Raw genomic sequence first — 14,572 nt, 5'->3', positions numbered from 1 at the left:
TTTTTTCCCTCAACATCAGCGTATTTCCCTTCTCGGGCCGCATGACTGCAACGACAGCAACGGGTATTGAAGCTCGCGGTCACGATGTTTGGTTTGTGGGGCGTTCAGCTGCGCGGTTATCAGCGCCCGCACAAAGTCTCAATTCTTGTACAGTCTAATTTTTACACAATCCATTCTAGCCACTGTCACGAATGATGGCGACGATGATGATGATGATGATGATGATGATGATGATGATGAAACGATGAGGACAACACAAACACCCAGTCCCCGGGCAGAGAAAATCCCCAACCCCACCGGTAATTGAAACCAGGACCCCGTGAACCAGAGGCAGCAACGCTAGCCACTAGCCCACGATCTGTGGACAAGCTCACGATGGGCAGTGATCACAATACTTTGGCTGTGGGTGTGTCGATTCATCTCGGAAAGCAGAAGGCGTCGTTCGTGAGAAGACCATTGTAAGACGCACCAGAAGTCGGCACATATTTTATTCACTTGAGAATATGACGCAGCGGTGCGTCCAACGTCATAGCGTCTACGAGCGGGAGACGCGCGCCAGGGCGCTGTCGGTGGTGTGCTCCAGGTATGAAACCTCCCCTTAGCAAAATTTATGAATGGTTGTGCTGATAAACCCCTTACGTTATTTAATTTTCAAACAGCTGAGCAAAACTGAACGTAATCAGATATTTCTCTCTTTACTTATTCTGATCATCACTCAAATGACACACAATGTTTTTAGCGCAACGTAATCTGACTTTCAATAATCCCTACAAAAGAATGGCCCTGACTAACAATAACCTATACCTTTCATGAATCACTTACCTCACAAAAATCTTCGTTACTCCAACTACTGCAATACAGTGAGTGTCAATGTATTTACCTTAATAGTGTTCAAAAGTCATAATAGCGAATATTCCAACAATGAGTCCAACCAGCCACAGACTGCACACAGCGCAGTCAGCGATTTTCATACAGAGCGCTACGTGGCGTTATCAACATGAAAACCTAAACAGCCTACTTGCATAGGGCCCTGGTCGGTGGCGGCCTGTGCAGTGGTCCCCTCGCGGTGCTGTCGCGGCTCCGGTCAGGCGCTGCAGTGCTCCCCCTGGTACCGCAGCAGTACTCAGGTAGTGTCAAACAGAGCGCACGACGCGGCTCACCACCTGTTTCCGGAGGGGTGCAGGCACCCACCTGGTAAGCAAGCGGTTTCGTTACACGACAATCTGCCGACACCCACTTGATTTTTGGTATTTATAATCTCCAGAAATAGCTAGAGCTGAAAGCCGCTTTGAAATGAACTGATGGATGCTCACTGGAAAAAAAAGCTAGACAAGAATTTGCTGCTTAACTGGACTTATTTCGAACAGAATTCACGTCCAGTGTGTTTTTGAGAAATTAGAGGTAAGAATGGCGATGTTAGATAATACCAGCTCTCCTCACGTACTTCATGCTAGCAGGACAGGAACAGTTGGCTACTTCCCTTCTAGATTTCTAACAGTATCGTAAACCATCAGAGATAAGTCTATAGATTCCATATGTACAGGATGACAATTACTGCACTATATGAAATAAAATCGTTTTAACTTCTGAAAGATTTGTGTTAGGAATGGGAATTAGTCTGCACTGTACGATTTGGTTTAGCGATGAAGCTCACTTTCATATGCATGGGATCGTCAATAAGCAAAATTAGCACATTTGGGAGACTGAGTATCCGCATTTCGCGGCTGTGTGGTGTACAATGTCCAATCACGGAGTATATGGTGCGATATTCCTTGATGGCACGGTGACTACCGAACAGTACTTGAAGGTTTTGGAAGATGATTTCATCTCTATTATCCAAAGTGACCCTGATTTCAACAAGATGAGGTTCATTGAATATGGAGCTCGACACCGTAGAAGCAGTAGAGTGTTCTGCCGACCGCATTCTGGTTCTGGCGTACCCAGAGGCCACTGGCATGGGCCTCGATTGGCCGCCATGTTATCCGGATCCGAACACAAGCGATTCCTTTTTGCGGGGCTATATAAAAGACAAAGTGTACAGCAATAATCCCACAACCATTTATGAGCTGAAAACAGCCATTCAGGAGGTCATTGAGAGCATAGATGTTCCGACACTTCAGCGGGTCATGCAGAATTTCGCTACTCCCCTGCGCCACATCAGCGCGAATGATGGAAAACATATCGAACATGTCATAAACTAAATGCGATTATCTGTAGTAATGTTTACATGTTGGTTCAAAATGGTTCAAATGTCTCTGAGCACTATGGGACTTAACATCTGTGGTCATCAGTCCCCTAGAACTTAGAACTACTTAAACCTAACTGAGCTAAGGGCATCGCACACATCCATTCCCGAGGCGGGACTCGAATCTGCGACCGTAGCGGTCACGCGGTTCCAGACTGAAACGCCTAGAACCGGCTGGCCACACCGGCCGGCCTTTACATGTTGGATAAAGCGTGTGTGCACGCCGTAGTTTGTAACTAATTTACGTTTCTTTTTTCATATAGCCGGCCGCTGTGGCAGACCGGTTTTAGGCGCTTCAGTCCGGAACCGCGCTGCTGCTACGGTCGCAGATTCGAATCCTGCCCCGGGCATGGATGTGTGTGATTTCCTTAGGTTAGTTCAAAATGTTCAGATGTGTGTGAAATCTTATGGGACTTAACTGCTAAGGTCATCAGTCCCTAAGCTTACACACTACTTAACCTAAATTATCCTAAGGACAAACACACACCCATGCCCAAGGGAGGACTCGAACCTCCGCCGGGACCAGCCGCACAGTCCATGACTGCAGCGCCTAAGACCGCTCGGCTAATCCCGCGCGGCTAGGTTAGTTAGGTTTAAGTAGTCCTAAGTCTAGGGGACTGATGACCTCAGATATTAAGTCCCTTAGTGCTCAGAGCCATTTGAACCATTTTTTTTCATATAGTTCAATAATTGTCACCCTGTATATCGTCGTTCGCTTACTTCTATTTGTCCTCAAAATACAGGGTGTTCGTAAATCCCCGTTTCAAACTTCTAGGACTTGTAGAGGGGAATGAGTACATAATACTGAATACGAACCCATGATCCGAAACGTCGTCCATTGATGCTACAGAGTGTTGTAGCTACAGGCAATGGATAAGAACGAAATTCTTTTATTAAGGCTAAAAGAATTTCCGGTATATCTGTGGATGCAGATTTCAGGTGAAGTACCTAACAGGTTCAGTCTCATGCAGTTTTGAGAGGCATTAAGAACACAAAATGCAGGTATATGATTCTGAGATGAGATGTTACAAACATTTTAGAATGATGGAAACGGATAAAAGTATCAATTTGAGGTAAGACTCCATGTTCAAAAACGAACGAGTCAAAAGTAACAAGCAAAAATCGTTCTGACAGTCATGGCAGCAGGATACATGTACCGCTAATGTTGTTACTAAGAATGTAGGGTATGCCACTTTCAGAAGTGGTAGTATGGACCAAGACAAGGAAAAAAGTCCCCGTAAACATGTACCCTAATAATCGTCCCTGAGGATCTATGAGCACTTGTTCATATTCACTCCTGCGAAACACATCTCGTCTATTGAATAAGTGCTTATAGCTCTCAAGTTATGAATTTTACAGCCCATGTGTATGAGAAATTGTTTCTTGTTTTGGTCCATACTACCACTTCTGAAAGTTGCATGCCGTACATTCTTAGCAACAGTTGTAGCGCTACATGTATTCCACTGTCAGAGGTATCAGAATGATTGTCGCTTGTAACTTTCGACTTGTGGAATCCGGAACCAGGGACACTTACTTAAAACTGATATCTTTATTCGTCTCCATCATCCTAAAAAGTACGTGACATCATCACGGAATCACCCTGTATACACATACACTTACATGCGCCGGCGCTAAAAACTTCGACGCTCTGTACCATCGGTTGATGACGTTTCCGGGTATGGATTCATACACAAAATATTATGTACTCACTCCCCTCTACAAGTCCTAAAAGTTTATAACGCGAATTTCCAAACACTCTGTGTAAACACATGTATATCTTTTCGACACTGCAATTCCTAGTTTCTTTACTTCTTTGCATCCCAGACATCGCCTCGTATGTCTGAATGCAGAATGTCTGACGGAACCGCCAGAAACGAAGAAACGCCACATACAGATACGCACAGACACTCGGACACCGAACGAGGTGGCGCAGTGGTTAGGATACTGGACTCGCATTCAGGAGGACGACGGCTGAAACTCGCATCCGGCCATCCTGATTTAGGTTTCCCATGGTTTCCCTAAATCGCTTGTCCGCAGCTTGTGGTCGTGCGGTAGCGTTCTCGCTTCCCGCGCCCGGGTTCCCGGGTTAGATTCCCGGCGGGGTCAGGGATTTTCTCTGCCTCGTGATGACTGGGTGTTGTGTGATGTCCTTAGATTAGTTAGGTTTAAGTAGTTCTAAGTTCTATGGGACTGATGACCATAGCTGTTAAGTCCCATAGTGCTCAGAGCCATTTGAACCATTTTTGAATCTAAATCGCTTCAGGCAAATGAAAGGACACGCCCGATTTGCTTCCCCATCCCTCCCCAATCCGAAGGGACCCCATGACCCTGCTGGCCCCTTACATCGAATCTACCAACCAATCAACACTTAAACAATAATGAGGGAAATCCACGGGGCCACTTTCGCCGATCCGGACACAAGCCACAGTTCTACAGTCTTCACGCTGGTTCCATTCGCCAATGCTTAGCGGGCTGCCTACATCGCCACAGTTAAGGAACGTGCCGCATGAACGCCAAACGGCGACTTCCCCCAAGCACTATAGTGCTCGTCACTTAACTTGGCACTGTATGTCACTCAATTGCTTGCAGTGTTGCAAATACATGATCAATTAAGACTGAAAAAATCTCTGAAAAATCAAATACTTTTATCAACAATTTTGTGGACCTTTAACAAACTGCAAAATATCGTCCACTAGTTTATTTTCGTAATAGCAATACGTCCTTTTATTTTTAATACTGTCCGTATGAAAATAAACTGATTTTTAGATACAGGCATGCGAAATGCCTCATTGCAATGGATAAGAATGGAATTCTTTTATTAAGGCTAAAATAATTTCTGGAACATCTGTGTGTGCAGATTTCCTGTTAAAGTACCTAACAGGTTCAGTTCATACAGGTTTTAGAGACATTAAGAATACAAAATACACCTATATGATCATCATAATAACGCCAGAACTATTTTGTGATGTTTTGCAGAGTTAACTGCTACAGAAAATTGTTTTATTTTATGGTCTGTAATACAGCTACGTCTCTGCCCGATAGTCCTGCAAAAGACGAACACTGGACTCAAAAAATTTGGCCAACTAGAATGTCTAACTTACTATTCTATTCTTTGATAGACCCATAAAAATATTCCTGCCCCCACTTCATACAAAATGTGAAGTCAGAAAACAATTTATTAAAGCTCCACCAGAAGATGCTGACTCCTTTAAGTATGTGAGAAATATGTTAAAGGGGCTGTCAAGGGGGAAGATGAAAGAAGGAGTTTTCGTCGGCCCTGACATTCGAAAACTGACGAAACACGAAACATTTAATATAATTGCGAAGGCTTCCGCGGCCAGAGTTAGTCGACATAAAAGTTTTCTGGGTATAGTACCGCGTCATAATGTAAAAACTACTGCTGCTGGAGTAATTTTTAACATTATGACGCGGTACTATACCCAGAAAGCTTTTATGTCGACGAAACATTTGAATGTAAAATTAGGCACTGAAATATCAACTTGGATATCCTGTAAGGAAATTATCAACAAATTCGTCGGCAACTTTAAAGTATAGGGTGCTTTAATGAGCATGAAGCTACACTTCCTAGATTCCTATGTCAGTTGCTCTGCAGAAAATCTAGCTCAGAAAGACCTATCAAGAGGTCAAAGAAATGTAGCGAAATTATCAGGTCAGCTGAGATATCAGCATCATAACTGACTACTGCTCGATTCTGCACCGCGAGTGTCCTCAAGCAGTAAAAGAAAGAAAAATTTCGAAACGAAGTTTTGCGAGAGAAAAGAAGAGAAATTAAGACTGTATTGGAGAACATAATACCTTATTATGCTGGAATTATCTTATTTTAGCATGCTTTTAATGAAGATTTTTGAATATATGTCATTAATTTTCGGAATCTTCACCATTAATTTCTGGAAAAATCTCACGAGGTAGACAGAAACTCTTGACATTCGTAAACTTAGCATAGAAAAAATGACTACAAGAATGTCTAAGGGAATTAATTTGTAGACAACTATTAAAGAAAGAAATTATGTATATCAATGAAATTGTTCAGTTTCTGAAAAATTTTGTGTCTGCTCTTTTACAATTCCCGCAGGAAATTTCATTTTATTGTGAATATGCACATTTTCAAATGGTCACTATATAAAGTAAAATGATGCCATTTTTATTAAAAAGTATTATCTGATATTTGTTAACGAATATTTCTATGTGCTATGATACTAATAATTTCGTGTGAGTCAGTGACGCGGTGCGAGTCTCTCTATAGGACGCCACTTCGGTGACTTGCGTGTCCTATCCTGCCGCAGTTATCCAACCGGGCAACGGGGACCTACAGTTTAACGTGGAATCAGAAACTCGTGTTTCAGGTGGCTCCTCACATCGTTGAGAGGTGAAGACTAGGTTGAAATGCAGACTCAGACAGCCGTGTTAATAGATGTGAAATTTAAATAAAAGTATAAAGAAAAAATGTCACATCTAGCAAGATTCGACCCAGCAACTTTACGATCACCGTACTTCTACGCTACGCACTCAGCTCCCAATAACTTTGTCAGTAACTTTGTCAATAATAATAACTTTGTCAATAACTTTGTCAACACTAATTTTCAAAGTCGATTTTTTCGGGTTTTCTTGAGAACTGGGTCGTACTGCATTAGAAAATTGTCGTACGTACACTGAGCTTCACCACGAATTTCTCTCTTGCGCCATTCTCTTCATCTCAGAGATTGTAAACGAGAACACAGTGTGCAAGTGCTTGATCTTCCTCTGAGTTCCCTGACAGTTTTTACCCTTTACAACTCCCTCTGGTACCATGCAGATATTTCCTGATGTCTCAACAGATGTTTTATCATCCTGTCCCTTCTTCTTGTTGGTGCTCTCTATACACTGAGGTGACAAACGTCATAGGATACCTCCTAATATCGTATAAGACCTCCTTTTTCTCGGCAACAACTAGGCGTGGCATGGACCCAACATGTTGTTAGAAGTCCCTTGCAGAAATATTGAGCAATGCTACCTCTATAACCGTCCAAGATTTTGTGCACGAACTGACCTCTCGATTATGAACCATAAATGTTCGATGGCATTCACGTCGGTAGATCTGCAGGGCCATATTCCAGAACGTTCTTCAAACCAGTCGCGAACAATTGCGGCCCGGTGACGTGATGCTCTGCCATCCATAAAAATCCCATGGTTGTTTGGGAACATGAAATCCACGAATGGCTGCAAATGGTCTCCAAGTAGCCGAACACAACCTTTCCAGTTAATGATCGGCTCAGCTGGATCAGAGGACCCATTCCATATAAATACAGCCCATACCATTACGGAGCCACCACCAGCTTGCACAGTGCCTTGTTGGTAGTTTGGGTCCACGAGTTTGTGGGGCCTGGACCAAACTCGAACCCTATCGTCAACTCCCACCTACTGATATCCAGACTCATCTGACCGGGCCACGGTTTTCCAGTTGTCTAGGTTGCAATATGATCACGAACCCTGGAGAGGCGCTGCGGGCGATATCGTGCTGTCGGTAAAAGCACTCGCAATGGTCGTCTGCTGCCACAGCCCTTTGACGCCAAATTTCGCCGCACTGTTCTAACGGATACGTTCGTCGTACCTCTCACATTGGTTTCTTCGGTTATTTCGCGCAGTGTTGCTTGTCTGTTAGCACTGACAACTCTCAAACGCAACTCCTCTCGCTCGTTAAACGAAGGCCCTCGGCCAGTGCGTTGTCCTTGGTGAGAGGGAGCGCCTGAAATTTGGTGTTCTCGGCACACTCTTGACACTGTCGATCTGTAAACAATAAATATCCTAACAATTTCCGAAACAGAATGTCTCATGTGTCTAACTCCGACTGCCATTCCGCATTCAAAGTCTGTTTTACGGCCATAATCACACCTGCTACCTTTTCTCACGAATGACCTGAGTCCAAATGACAGTTCCGTCAATGCACTGCACTTTTATTTCTTGCGTACGCAATACTACCGCCATTTGCGTATGTTTTTATTGCTATCCCATGACTCTTCTCAGCTCAGTGTACCTTCGTTTCTTCTCCGATTCAGCAGAGGACTTCCTCATTCCTTATCGGTCTAACTAATTTTCAACACTGTTCTGCAGCACCACACCTTCAAAGCGTCGACTCACTTCAGTTCCTGGAAGTACGGAGAAATTCGAAGAGGGGCAGTCCGTGAAGTGCCGCTGTTAGACGTGCTGCCTTGGGATGGCTAGTCCCACGACGCCTGCTGCACCCAGCTCAGCTCTGTGCAGGCCACGGCAGTGTGCTAGGCTCCTCCAGGTTATCGGAACGGGAGAGGAGTCCCCGAGGTTAGGCGACACGCGGGGTCCGGGCCGTGTAGAGTGGTGAGCCCGGCCCGGCCTGGCGTAGCCTCGCTCGTTATCCGCCGCCACAATTAGGCGGTGCGGGCCACGGCCCAAAGGCAAGCCTCGTTACCCGGGGAAACGCGAAAAATAAAACACGCTCACACCCGCCCTGGCGCAGCACGGCTTTGTGGCCGTCCATGCAGTGAGATTTCTCTTTGTGGCTGCTACATGTCACTGCGTGCTTCTCTTGTGTTTTTATTATTATTTTCGTTCCCTTTTCCATCTGCCGCTTTCCCTGTGTATGTATGTCACAGGTTAAGTAGCATCCTAAGGAAGGAACGGACAGCTGGTTCCCCGAGACACTGCGGCCTCAGCGGAGTGCTGTGCATTTTTGCTAAGGCCAGTGCGCAGTACCTGTGTACAGAGACAGAATACTTCGCAGCGCCACTAATTTTCTGTCTCTGTCCCACAGTACATGCTGTAGCTGTTCTCTCTCTTAGTAGGTGGTAGCACACTGGAGCTAGACCCACATGTAAAGGGTGTCCAGTTTGTGAGAAGCAAAAAATAACAAAAAACGTATCCAACATTATACTTATCTACATATCTACATCTACATATACACTCCGCTAGCCACCAAGCGGTGTGTGACGGAGGGCGCAATTCGCGCCAAAATCATATTTCTCCCCCCCCCCCCCCCCTCTCTCTCTCTCTCTCTCTGTTTCACTCGTGGATCGCGCGAGGGAGAAACGATAGTCTGAACGCCTCAATACGATCTCTAATTTCCCTTATCTTTGAATGGTGATCATTGCGCGATTTGAAAGTTGGTGGTAATAATATATGCTCTACATCCTCGGCGAAGGTCAGATTTCGGAGTTTAGTGAGCAGCCCCTTCCGTTTAGAGCGTCGTCTATCACCAAGTGTGTCCCATTTCAAACTCTCTATGAGATTTGTAACGCTCTCGCGATGGCTAAATGTACCAGTCACGAATCTTGCCGCTCATCCTTGGAGCTTCTCAATCTCTTGAATCAGACCCAACTGGTAAGGGTCCCATACAGACGAACAATAATCTAAGACTACAGAAACTAACGTATTGCAAGCAATTTCCTGCATCGGTTCAGGATTCTACCAATAAGCCGCAATCTAGAGTTCGCCTTGCCCGTAACTTGTGTAATCTGATCATTCCATTTGAGATCATTTTGAATAGTCACACCCAGCTATTTGACGGGTGTTACCACTTTCAAAGACTGGGCATTTATTTTGTACTCGTACATTAATGGGGATTTTCGCCTTGTTATATTCAGTAGGTTACACTTACTGATATTGAGAGATAACTGCCAGTCATTACACCACGCATTTATTTTCTGCAAATCCTCATTGATTTGTTCACAACTTTAGTGTGATGCTACTTTCCTGTAGACTACAGCATCATCGGCAAACAGTCTAATGACTCTGTCAATACCATCAACCAGATCGTTTATGTAAATCATAAGAAGCAGAGGACCTATTACGCTGCCCTGTGGCACACCTGAAGAAACGCTTGTTTCTGTTGAAGTCACCCCATTCAGGACGACATACTGCTCTCTGTCTGTTAGAAAATTTTCTACGCAACCGCAAATGTCATCGGATAGATCGATAGATCGTAAGCGCGCTCTTTTTGGAGCAAGCGACAGTGCGGAACTGAGTCGAATGCCTTTCGAATGCCGAGAAATATGGCATCAACCTGGGAGCCGGTATCTAGAGCTTGTACATCAAGCACAAAGAGGGCCAGCTGTGTCTCGCATGACCGCTCTTTCCTAAAACCGTGCTGGTTTCTGTAGATGAGATTCTCAGAGCCTAGAAAGGTCATTATGTCTGAACACAAAATATGTTCCATGATTCTACAACAAATCGATGTTAGTAAAATTGGCCGTTAATTTTCTCCCCTTTTTATAGATTGCTATGACCTGGGCCTTCTTTCAATCCCGTGGAACTTTCCGCTCTTCCAATGATCTCTGATAGATGATGGATAAGAATGGTGCTATACTTGTAGCATAGTCAGCTTAACTATCAGGGGGACATCAACGACCAAGATTTCCTTCCCTGTAACTTTTTTCGTTACAAAAATACAAGGGCTGAATAAAAAGTAGTGGCAACACTTGTAATTCATACTGGACTCAACATCATCGCCCCGCATCTCCATCACCTTCGCCCACTCAGATAGAAGGCTTCATATACCATCAGCTTGTCCACCTCAGTCGATGTCTCTCAAGGGCTGCCCTACAGCACGGATGATGTCTTCTCTTGTGTTGTAGCGCCTGCCACAAAGAGGTTCCTTTATTTTGGCGAACAAGTCGTAATCGCGCTGACGCATATCGGGTGAATACGATGGGTGTTGCGGTGTCTTCCAACCCACGTACGTAGGAGATCCTGCACGGGTTAGCCGTCTGGCATCGTGCACTGTTCTGAAAGATGATGCTATGCAGTGTCACAATGTGCCCTCGCTTTCTTCTCAGGACAGGACGAAGGTGATGTCGCAAGGACATCCATGAATCACGTACCGCAGGGCAGACGGTCACTGTACCCTACTAATGCAGTCCGTTGGGATATCACCTTCGTCCCGTACTGATAAGAAAGTGACGGCACCTTCTGACACTGCATACCACCATCCTTGAGGACAATGCACGATGCCACAGGGCGAACCCGTGCAGAGACACTGGTTGGGAGACACTGGAACATCTGCCGTATTCACTCGATATGCGTCAGTGCGATTACGACCTGTTCGCCAAAATGAAGGAACCTCTTTGTGGCGCGCTACAGCACAAGAGAAGACATCATCCGTCCCGTAGGGCAACCCTTGCGAGATGGACGCGCTGACGGTGTACGAATCCCTCCATCTGAGTGGGGGAAGGTGACCGAGATGCGGGTCGATTATGTTGAGGTCATGTACTACGGTTTACGCCTGTCAGTAATGTCTAATGCGAATTATAATAGTGTTGCAACTACTTTTTATAAAACCCGTGTATAAACAGCACTACGTCTGTTTTAAACAAAACCCTTTATTTCTTGCGTGGTAATCCTCTTTCTCTCCTAAAGATCTCTCCGAAAACGTATCACCGTGTACCATTCGAGTAAATTTGACGTCATTACAAACATAACACCCAACTAACTCACGCTGCTGTACTAGCAAACAGTGTGTGTGTATGAAAGTAACGTAACTCCCCACTTGCTGGAATTGGCCGCAAACTAACTGAAACACAACAAAAATTCACCGGCGACCGTCAGTCTCCACAGATGAGCAGCATTTCTACCTTGTCTTCGTTGTTGTACATTGTACTGACAAAAACCTTCAGCTGAAGACGATGGACTGAATGACCCGTGTGCATTTTCCATGTTTCCATTTGTTTACTGTCATCTCCAGTAAGTCGACGAGTTACCTCGCTCTCGTACACATACTGTTTGCTCGTACAGCGACGTCAGTCAAGTGTGTGTCATGTTTATAGTAATGTCACTTTAACGTGAATGTTACACAATGATATTTCGCTCCTGCAAGAAACTTTTTTGGAGCCGTAAAGATCACAACGTTACGGGAGAGCCTTTAACGTCACTCAGTCTACCTCTTTCATCTTCACAATGTTTATAGGTCCCTTCTTACTTTAAAGACAGGAAATGGTCGGAGACTCTCCAAATTGTTTGTTCGACTCACCTTGAGACGGCAAATTAAATAACCTATTCTGTTTTCGTATGAGCAGTATCTCGGCTACAGAGTCCTCTTATGCAAGAGAATAAGCAAACTGAAAGATCTATTTCCTTCTGCAATATATAATGCAGCTTAATTATCATGGAGGGACAGTAACATGAAGATATCATTGATTGTATTCCCATGGAGAGCTTCTGCAGACTCCTGCAGATTGTCTATCAGCCAATATTGCAGTATCTTCATGTTATTTATCTATATCTTACAGAACCCATCATTTAATCAGAAGCGGATCTAGCAATTTCATTTCAGAACAGATTAGTACATTTGCCATATCTTCTTCTTTTCTCTTTCAGTTATGCAAGAAAAGTTTTTCATTCACCAGTTATCATATTCCGTTACTCTATTATTATATGTTACATATGTCATAGCATAAAATTTGTAATCATCAGCTGTATCGCCTATGTGAATAGGTATGCACACAAAATACCAATAAATAAAGCTGATAGTTTTCCTCGTAACTTACCAAATCCTAATTTTTCACGTCCAGTGACCCATAATGGGAAGATATCGAAACGTTATTTATTTATTTATTTATTTTTATTTTATCTTTCAGCTGTGGTAGATAATCACACTAGTATCGTGGCGTTTGGCGTCAGAGGAGTTCTTTGGAATTCTGGTAATGTGCGAAATTTTCGTCACCTATATTTGGCTTTAAGCGGAAGAAGAGGTAAAGAGATTGTGCTGCTTGGTTCAGGATGGCTGGACTGTGCTCTGCCTCCCTGGATGAAAGCCAAATTCTCCCTCTAGTTAGGGTATGTGACCATCATCATCTTGACAATGTACCATATAAATTATTCGAGAATAGTACCCTGTGTGTTTTAGAAAATAGTTATAACCGCCTTCAGACCAAACACATAAAAATGCTATATGAAGACACAGATATACAACTGCCATAGTTGCATAGCAGTTGCGTGAATTCTGATGACTGGAGTATGACTGACACAAACTATATCGCAGTATTTGTTGTCAACATGGTATTAATTTGAGTGTATATGTGTATGATATGTGTCTGTGTTTGTCTGGGCGCAAGCTATATCGGCTGGAAATGTAGGAATAATGCAATAGTCAAATTCTTGCAGATACTACATTGTCACAAATGAGAGGCTACAAGACTGTTTGTAAGAGTAGACAGAGAAGATAGAAGATAATAGAATGATTGTTGTATTCAGGCATACATCAACTTATTTCACTTATTTTCCATGTTTAGTTAAAAACTCTCAAACTCTGATAATTTACGCTATTTTGGATTATAATTGCCACATCAACGTTTACTTACTCTCTGTTGCTCTTTGTGTTCAGCTGTTACAAATCAACTTCTGTACGATACTACAATCATATTCGGTAAGTTTTTGATGCACCAATTTTCATCACATGTGTGTGTATGTGGTGGGTGTATGTGTAGGTGATTGACCCTGTGGCTTAGGTGGTGAATTTCCCAGTGAGTTAATGTGTGTAGGTCTGCTGTTTGCAAGGGAGAGGAGGGGTGTGGTGGGGTTTTACGTGAGAATGAGTATGCTTGGATGTATGAGTTAGTGTATATAGAGTTTTCTTTTCAGGAAGAAGGGGGAATATGTGTGTGAATGTTCATTGTAGGTGGGAGGGGAGCATATATATATACATATGTGTAGCTAGATGTATATGTATGTGTATTTGGACAGTTTCCTCACTGGATTCATTTATGTAGGTCTCCTCTTTGATGTGGGTGGGGGTGTATTGTGGATAGGTATACATCATTGATAGTTATATATGCATGCATAGCTGTTTGACTTTGGGGGTTAGTTCATGTAAGACTTCACTTTGAGGAATTTGGGGGTATTTGTGGAATGGTATACATAACTAGATTGGCAACCACCCATGTGAGTTAGTCTGTGGAAGCCTCCTACTTACAGGCTGACAATTATTAAACTATATGAAATAAAATCATCCTAACTTCTGAACGGTTTGCATTAGGACTTTCAAACTGCATGGTTGGCCATGGGGCATGATGGGAAGTAGTATGCACATGCACACGCACCTTGTGGTTAGGTTTAGTAACGAAGCCCACTTTAATCTAGTTGGGATTGTCAATAAGCAAAATTGGCGCATTTGGGGGACTGAGAATCCGCAACAGCTGACTGTGTGGTGTGTAGTGTCCAGTCACAGAATAATTGGTAAGATATTCCTTGATCGCACGGTGACTACTGAATGGTATGGGAAGGCTGTGGAAGATGATTTCATCCCCATTATCCAAAGTGACCCTGATTCATGCACAACGGTGCTCGATCCAGTAGAAGCAGGAG

At 43.8% G+C, this 14,572-nt stretch overlaps 1 protein-coding gene across 2 annotated transcripts in view; it reads left to right on the top strand.

Annotated features, from left to right (window-relative positions):
• The window catches only part of LOC126260661 (cGMP-dependent protein kinase, isozyme 1), a 606,719-nt gene that overhangs the window by 488,607 nt on the left and 103,540 nt on the right, over window positions 1-14,572 (top strand). The gene's annotated exons all lie outside the window — the stretch shown is intronic.

This window comes from Schistocerca nitens, chromosome 1, assembly GCF_023898315.1.
Source record: "Schistocerca nitens isolate TAMUIC-IGC-003100 chromosome 1, iqSchNite1.1, whole genome shotgun sequence".
Taxonomy (NCBI): Eukaryota; Metazoa; Arthropoda; class Insecta; order Orthoptera; family Acrididae; genus Schistocerca; species Schistocerca nitens.
The sequence above is the reverse complement of the archived record's forward strand: the minus strand, read 5'-3'. Positions and strand labels throughout refer to the sequence as shown.